This window comes from Schistocerca gregaria, unplaced genomic scaffold (assembly GCF_023897955.1).
Source record: "Schistocerca gregaria isolate iqSchGreg1 unplaced genomic scaffold, iqSchGreg1.2 ptg000229l, whole genome shotgun sequence".
NCBI classification, from domain to species: domain Eukaryota; kingdom Metazoa; phylum Arthropoda; class Insecta; order Orthoptera; family Acrididae; genus Schistocerca; species Schistocerca gregaria.
Genome location: NW_026061748.1, coordinates 5249059 through 5256156, shown reverse-complemented (window position 1 = coordinate 5256156; position 7098 = coordinate 5249059).

The following is a 7098-nucleotide window of genomic DNA, read 5'->3' as shown; positions in this document are numbered from 1 at the left end:
AAGGCACCAAAGCCAGCTAAAACGTCAATAATCGATACCTAAAACTTGAATTTTACTACTTCTTTCTAGCTATTACATCAACTTAGATGCTTCATCTGTGTTCTACTATGGTGCTTTTAGTGTCTCCGCGTACCGCACCACGCGACATAGCTTTGCAGACGATAAATGTAACCGTTTCAGTCAGAAGAGCGGCCAATGTGACGATCTGGGTTTAAGTCGATTCGATAACAAATGACGAAAACGGACGGATTTCTCAGGTTTTTACTACATATGATCACTTTTCACATTGTCCCATGCAACGCGGCTGCTAGTCCTCCTTTCATGCAAAATCTTTAGTTTCTAGCTCATGTCCAAGGCACCAAAGATGTGTAAAAAGTCAATAATCGATAAAAGAACTTGAATTATACTACTTCATACTAACTATTATATCAACTTAGAAGCTTCATCTGTGTTCTACTATGGTGCTTTTAGTGTCTCCGCATACCGCAGCACGCGACATAGCTTTGCAGACGATAAGTACAACCGTTTCAGAGAGAAGAGCGGCAAATGTGACGATCTGGCTTTAAGTCGATTCGATAACAAATGACGAAAACGGACGGATTTCTCAGGTTTTTACTACATATGAACACTTTTCACATTCTCCCGTGCAACGCGGCTGCTAGTCTTCCTTTCATGCAAAATCCTAAGGTCCTAGGTCATGTCCAAGCCACCAAAGCCGGCTAAAAAGTGAATAATCGACAACTAAAACTTGAATTGTACTACTTCTTACTGACTATTACATCAACTTAGAAGCTTCATCTGTGTTCTACTATGGTGCTTTTAGTGTCTCCGCATACCGCAGCACGCGACATAGCTTTGCAGACGATAAGTAAAACCGTTTCAGAGAGAAGAGTGGCCAATGTGACGATCTGGCTTTAAGTTGATTTGATAACTAATGACGAAAACGGACGGATTTCTCAGGTTTGTACAACATATGAACACTTTTCACATTCTCCCGTGCAACTCGGCTGCTAGTCCTCCTTTCATTAAGAAACTTAAGTTCCTAGCTCATGTCCAAGGCACCAAAGCCAGCTAAAAAGTCAATAATCGATACCTAAAACTTGAATTGTACTATTTCTTACTAGCTATTACATCAACTTAGATGCTTCATCTGTGTTCTACTTTGGTGCTTTTAATGTCTCCGCATACCGCAGCACGCGACATAGCTTTGCAGACGATAGGTACAATCGTTTCAGAGAGAAGAGCGGCAAATGTGACGATCTGGCTTTAAGTCGATTCGATAAAAAATGACGAAAACGGACGGATTTCTCAGGTTTTTACTACATATGAACACTTTTTACATTCTCCCGTGCACACGCGGCTGCTAGTCCTCCTTTCATGCAAAATCTTAATATCCTAACTCATGTCCAAGGCACCAAAGAAGGGTAAAAAGTCAATAATCGATACCTAAAACTTGAATTGTACTACTTCTTACTGGCTATTACATCAACTTAGAAACTTCATCCGTGTTCTACTATGGTGCTTTTAGGGTCTCCACATACCGCAGCACGCGACATAGCTTTGCAGACGATAAGTACAACCGTTTCAGAGAGAAGAGCGGCCCATGTGGCGATCTGGCTTTAAGTCGATTCGAAAACAAATGACGAAAACGGACGGATTCTCAGGTTTTTACTACATATGAACACTTTTCACATTCTCCTGTGCAACTCGGCTACTAATCCTCCTTTCATGCTGAATCTTAAGGTCCTAGCTCATGTCCAAGGCACCAAAGAAGGGAAAATGTCAATAATCGATAACTAAAACTTGAATTGTACTACTTCATACTGACTATTACATCAACTTAGAAGCTTCATCTGTGTTCTACTATGGTGCTTTTAGTGTCTCCGCATACCGCAGCACGCGACATAGCTTTGCAGACGATAAGTACAACCGTTTCAGAGAGAAGAGCGGCAAATATGCCGATCTGGCTTTAAGTCGATTCGATAACAAATGACGAAAACGGACGGATTTCTCAGGTTTTTACTACATATGAACACTTTTCTCATTCTCCCGTGCAACTCGGCTGCTAGTCCTCCTTTCATGCAGAATCTTAAGGTCCCAGCTCATGTCCAAGGCACCAAAGCCAGCTAAAAAGTCAATAATCGATACCTAAAACTTGAATTGTACTACTTCTTAATGGCTATTACATCAACTTAGAAGCTTCATCTGTGTTCTACTATGGTGCTTTCAGTGTCTCCGCATATCGCAGCACGCGACATAGCTTTGCGGACGATAAGTACAACCGTTTCAGGAGAAGAGCGGCGAATGAGACGATCTGGCTTTAAGTCGATTCGATAACAAATTACCAAAACGGACAGATTTCTCATTTTTTTACTACATATGAACACTTTTCTCATTCTCCCGTGCAACTCGGCTGCTAGTCCTCTTTTCATGCAGAATCTTAAGGTCCTAGCTCATGTCCAAGGCACCAAATCCAGCTAAAAAGTCAATAATCGATACCTAAAACTTGAATTGTACTACTTCTTAATGGCTATTACTTCAAATTAGAAGCTTCATCTGTGTTCTACTATGGTGCTTTTAGTGTTTCCGCAAACCGCAGCACGCGCCATAGCTTTGCGGACGATAAGTACAACCGTTTCAGAGAGAAGAGCGGCCAATGTGACGATCTGGCTTTAAGTCGATTCGATAACAAATGACGAAAACGGACAGGATTTCTCATGTTTTTACTACATATGAACACTTTTCACATTCTCCCATGCAACTCTCTTGCTAGTCCTCCTTTCATGCAGAATCTTAAGTTCCTAGCTCATGTCCAAGGCACCAAAGCCAGCTAAAAAGTCAATAATCGATACCTAAAACTTGAATTTTACTACTTCTTTCTAGCTATTACATCAACTTAGATGCTTCATCTGTGTTCTACTATGGTGCTTTTAGTGTCTCCGCGTACCGCACCACGCGACATAGCTTTGCAGACGATAAATGTAACCGTTTCAGTCAGAAGAGCGGCCAATGTGACGATCTGGCTTTAAGTCGATTCGATAAGAAGTGACGAAAACGGACGGATTTCTTAGGTTTTTACTACGTATGAACACTTTTCACATTCTCCTGTGCAACTCGGCTGCTAGTCTTCCTTTCATGCACAATCTTAAGTTCCTAGCTCATGTCCAACGCACCAAAGAAGGGTAAGAAGTCAATAATCGATACCTAAAACTTGAATTGTACTACTTCTTACTGGCTATTACATCAACTTAGAAGCTTCATCTGTGTTCTACTATGGTGCTTTTAGTGTCTCCGCATATCGCAGCACGCGACATAGCTTTGCGGACGATAAGTACAACCGTTTCAGGAGAAGAGCGGCGAATGTGACGATCTGGCTTTAAGTCGATTCGATAACAAATGACGAAAACGGACAGATTTCTCAGGTGTTTAGTACATATGAACACTTTTCTCATTCTCCCGTGCAACTCGGCTGCTAGTCCTCCTTTCATGCAGAATCTTAAAGTCCTAGCTCATGGCCAAGGCACCAAAGCCAGCTAAAAAGTCAATAATCGATACCTAAAACTTGAATTGTACTACTTCTTAATGGCTATTACTTCAAATTAGAAGCTTCATCTGTGTTCTACTATGGTGCTTTTAGTGTCTCCGCATACCGCAGCACGCGACATGGCTTTGCGGACGATTCGTACAACCGTTTCAGAGAGAAGAGCGGCCAATGTGACGTTCTGGCTTTAAGACGATTCGATAACAAATAACGAAAACGGTCGGATTTCTCAGGTTTTTACTACATATGAACACTTTTCACATTCTCCCATGCAACGCTGCTGCTAGTCCTCCTTTCATGCAGAATCTTAAGTTCCTAGCTCATGTCCAAGGCACCAAAGCCAGCTAAAACGTCAATAATCGATACCTAAAACTTGAATTTTACTACTTCTTTCTAGCTATTACATCAACTTAGAAGCTTCATCTGTGTTCTACTATGGTGCTTTTAGTGTCTCCGCATACCGCAGCACGCGACATAGCCTTGCGGACGATAAGGACAACCGTTTCAGAGAGAAGAGCAGCCAATGTGACGATCTGGATTTAAGTCGATTTCATAACTAATGACGAAAACGGAAGGATTTCTCAGGTTTTACTACATATGAACACTTTTCACATTCTCCCGAGCAACTCGGCTGTAGTCCTCCTTTGATGCAGAATCTGAAGGTCCTAGCTCATGTCCAAGGCACCAAAGCCAGCTAAAAAGTCAATAATCGATACCTATAACTTGAATTGTACTACTACTTAATGGCTATTACATCAACTTAGAAGCTTCATCTGTGTTCTACTATGGTGCTTTTAGTGTCTCCGCATATCGCAGCACGCGACATAGCTTTGCGGACGATAAGTACAACCGTTTCAGGGGAAGTGCGGCGAATGTGACGATCTGGCTTTAAGTCGATTCGATAACAAATTACGAAAACGGACGGATTTCTCAGGTGTTTACTACATGTGAACACTTTTCTCATTCTCCCGTGCAACTCGGCTGCTAGTCCTCCTTTCATGCAGAATCTTAAGGTCCTAGCTCATGTCCAAGGCACCAAAGCCGGCTAAAAAATCAATAATCGATACCTAAAACTTGAATTGTACTACTTCTTAATGGCTATTACTTCAAATTAGAAGCTTCATCTGTGTTCTACTATGGTGCTCCGCATACCGCAGCACGCGACATAGCTTTGCGGACGATAAGTACAACCGTTTCAGAGAGAAGAGCGGCCAATGTGACGATCTGGGTTTAAGTCGATTCGACAACAAATAACGAAAACGGACGGATTTCTCAGGTTTTTACTACATATGAACACTTTTCACATTCTCCCATGCAACTCTGCTGCTAGTCCTCCTTTCATGCAGAATCTTAAGCTCCTAGCTCATGTCCAAGGCACCAAAGCCAGCTAAAACGTCAATAATCGATACCTAAAACTTGAATTTTACTACTTCTTTCTAGCTATTACATCAACTTGGATGCTTCATCTGTGTTCTACTATGGTGCTTTTAGTGTCTCCGCTTACCGCACCACGCGACATAGCTTTGCAGACGATAAATGTAACCGTTTCAGTCAGAAGAGCGGCCAATGTGACGATCTGGGTTTAAGTCGATTCGATAACAAATGACGAAAACGGACGGATTTCTCAGGTTTTTACTACATATGATCACTTTTCACATTGTCCCATGCAACGCGGCTGCTAGTCCTCCTTTCATGCAAAATCTTTAGTTTCTAGCTCATGTCCAAGGCACCAAAGATGTGTAAAAAGTCAATAATCGATAACAGAACTTGAATTATACTACTTCATACTAACTATTATATCAACTTAGAAGCTTCATCTGTGTTCTACTATGGTGCTTTTAGTGTCTCCGCATACCGCAGCACGCGACATAGCTTTGCAGACGATAAGTACAACCGTTTCAGAGAGAAGAGCGGCAAATGTGACGATCTGGCTTTAAGTCGATTCGATAACAAATGACGAAAACGGACGGATTTCTCAGGTTTTTACTACATATGAACACTTTTCACATTCTCCCGTGCAACGCGGCTGCTAGTCTTCCTTTCATGCAAAATCCTAAGGTCCTAGGTCATGTCCAAGCCACCAAAGCCGGCTAAAAAGTGAATAATCGACAACTAAAACTTGAATTGTACTACTTCTTACTGACTATTACATCAACTTAGAAGCTTCATCTGTGTTCTACTATGGTGCTTTTAGTGTCTCCGCATACCGCAGCACGCGACATAGCTTTGCAGACGATAAGTAAAACCGATTCAGAGAGAAGAGTGGCCAATGTGACGATCTGGCTTTAAGTTGATTTGATAACTAATGACGAAAACGGACGGATTTCTCAGGTTTGTACAACATATGAACACTTTTCACATTCTCCCGTGCAACTCGGCTGCTAGTCCTCCTTTCATTAAGAAACTTAAGTTCCTAGCTCATGTCCAAGGCACCAAAGCCAGCTAAAAAGTCAATAATCGATACCTAAAACTTGAATTGTACTATTTCTTACTAGCTATTACATCAACTTAGATGCTTCATCTGTGTTCTACTATGGTGCTTTTAATGTCTCCGCATACCGCAGCACGCGACATAGCTTTGCAGACGATAGGTACAATCGTTTCAGAGAGAAGAGCGGCAAATGTGACGATCTGGCTTTAAGTCGATTCGATAACAAATGACGAAAACGGACGGATTTCTCAGGTTTTTACTACATATGAACACTTTTTACATTCTCCCGTGCACACGCGGCTCCTAGTCCTCCTTTCATGCAAAATCTTAATATCCTAACTCATGTCCAAGGCACCAAAGAAGGGTAAAAAGTCAATAATCGATACCTAAAACTTGAATTGTACTACTTCTTACTGGCTATTACATCAACTTAGAAACTTCATCCGTGTTCTACTATGGTGCTTTTAGGGTCTCCACATACCGCAGCACGCGACATAGCTTTGCAGACGATAAGTACAACCGTTTCAGAGAGAAGAGCGGCCCATGTGGCGATCTGGCTTTAAGTCGATTCGAAAACAAATGACGAAAACGGACGGATTCTCAGGTTTTTACTACATATGAACACTTTTCACATTCTCCTGTGCAACTCGGCTACTAATCCTCCTTTCATGCTGAATCTTAAGGTCCTAGCTCATGTCCAAGGCACCAAAGAAGGGAAAATGTTAATAATCGATAACTAAAACTTGAATTGTACTACTTCATACTGACTATTACATCAACTTAGAAGCTTCATCTGTGTTCTACTATGGTGCTTTTAGTGTCTCCGCATACCGCAGCACGCGACATAGCTTTGCAGACGATAAGTACAACCGTTTCAGAGAGAAGAGCGGCAAATGTGACGATCTGGCTTTAAGTCGATTCGATAACAAATGACGAAAACGGACGGATTTCTCAGGTTTTTACTACATATGAACACTTTTCACATTCTCCCGTGCAACGCGGCTGCTAGTCTTCCTTTCATGCAAAATCTTAAGGTCCTAGGTCATGTCCAAGCCACCAAAGCCGGCTAAAAAGTGAATAATCGACAACTAAAACTTGAATTGTACTACTTCTTACTGACTATTAC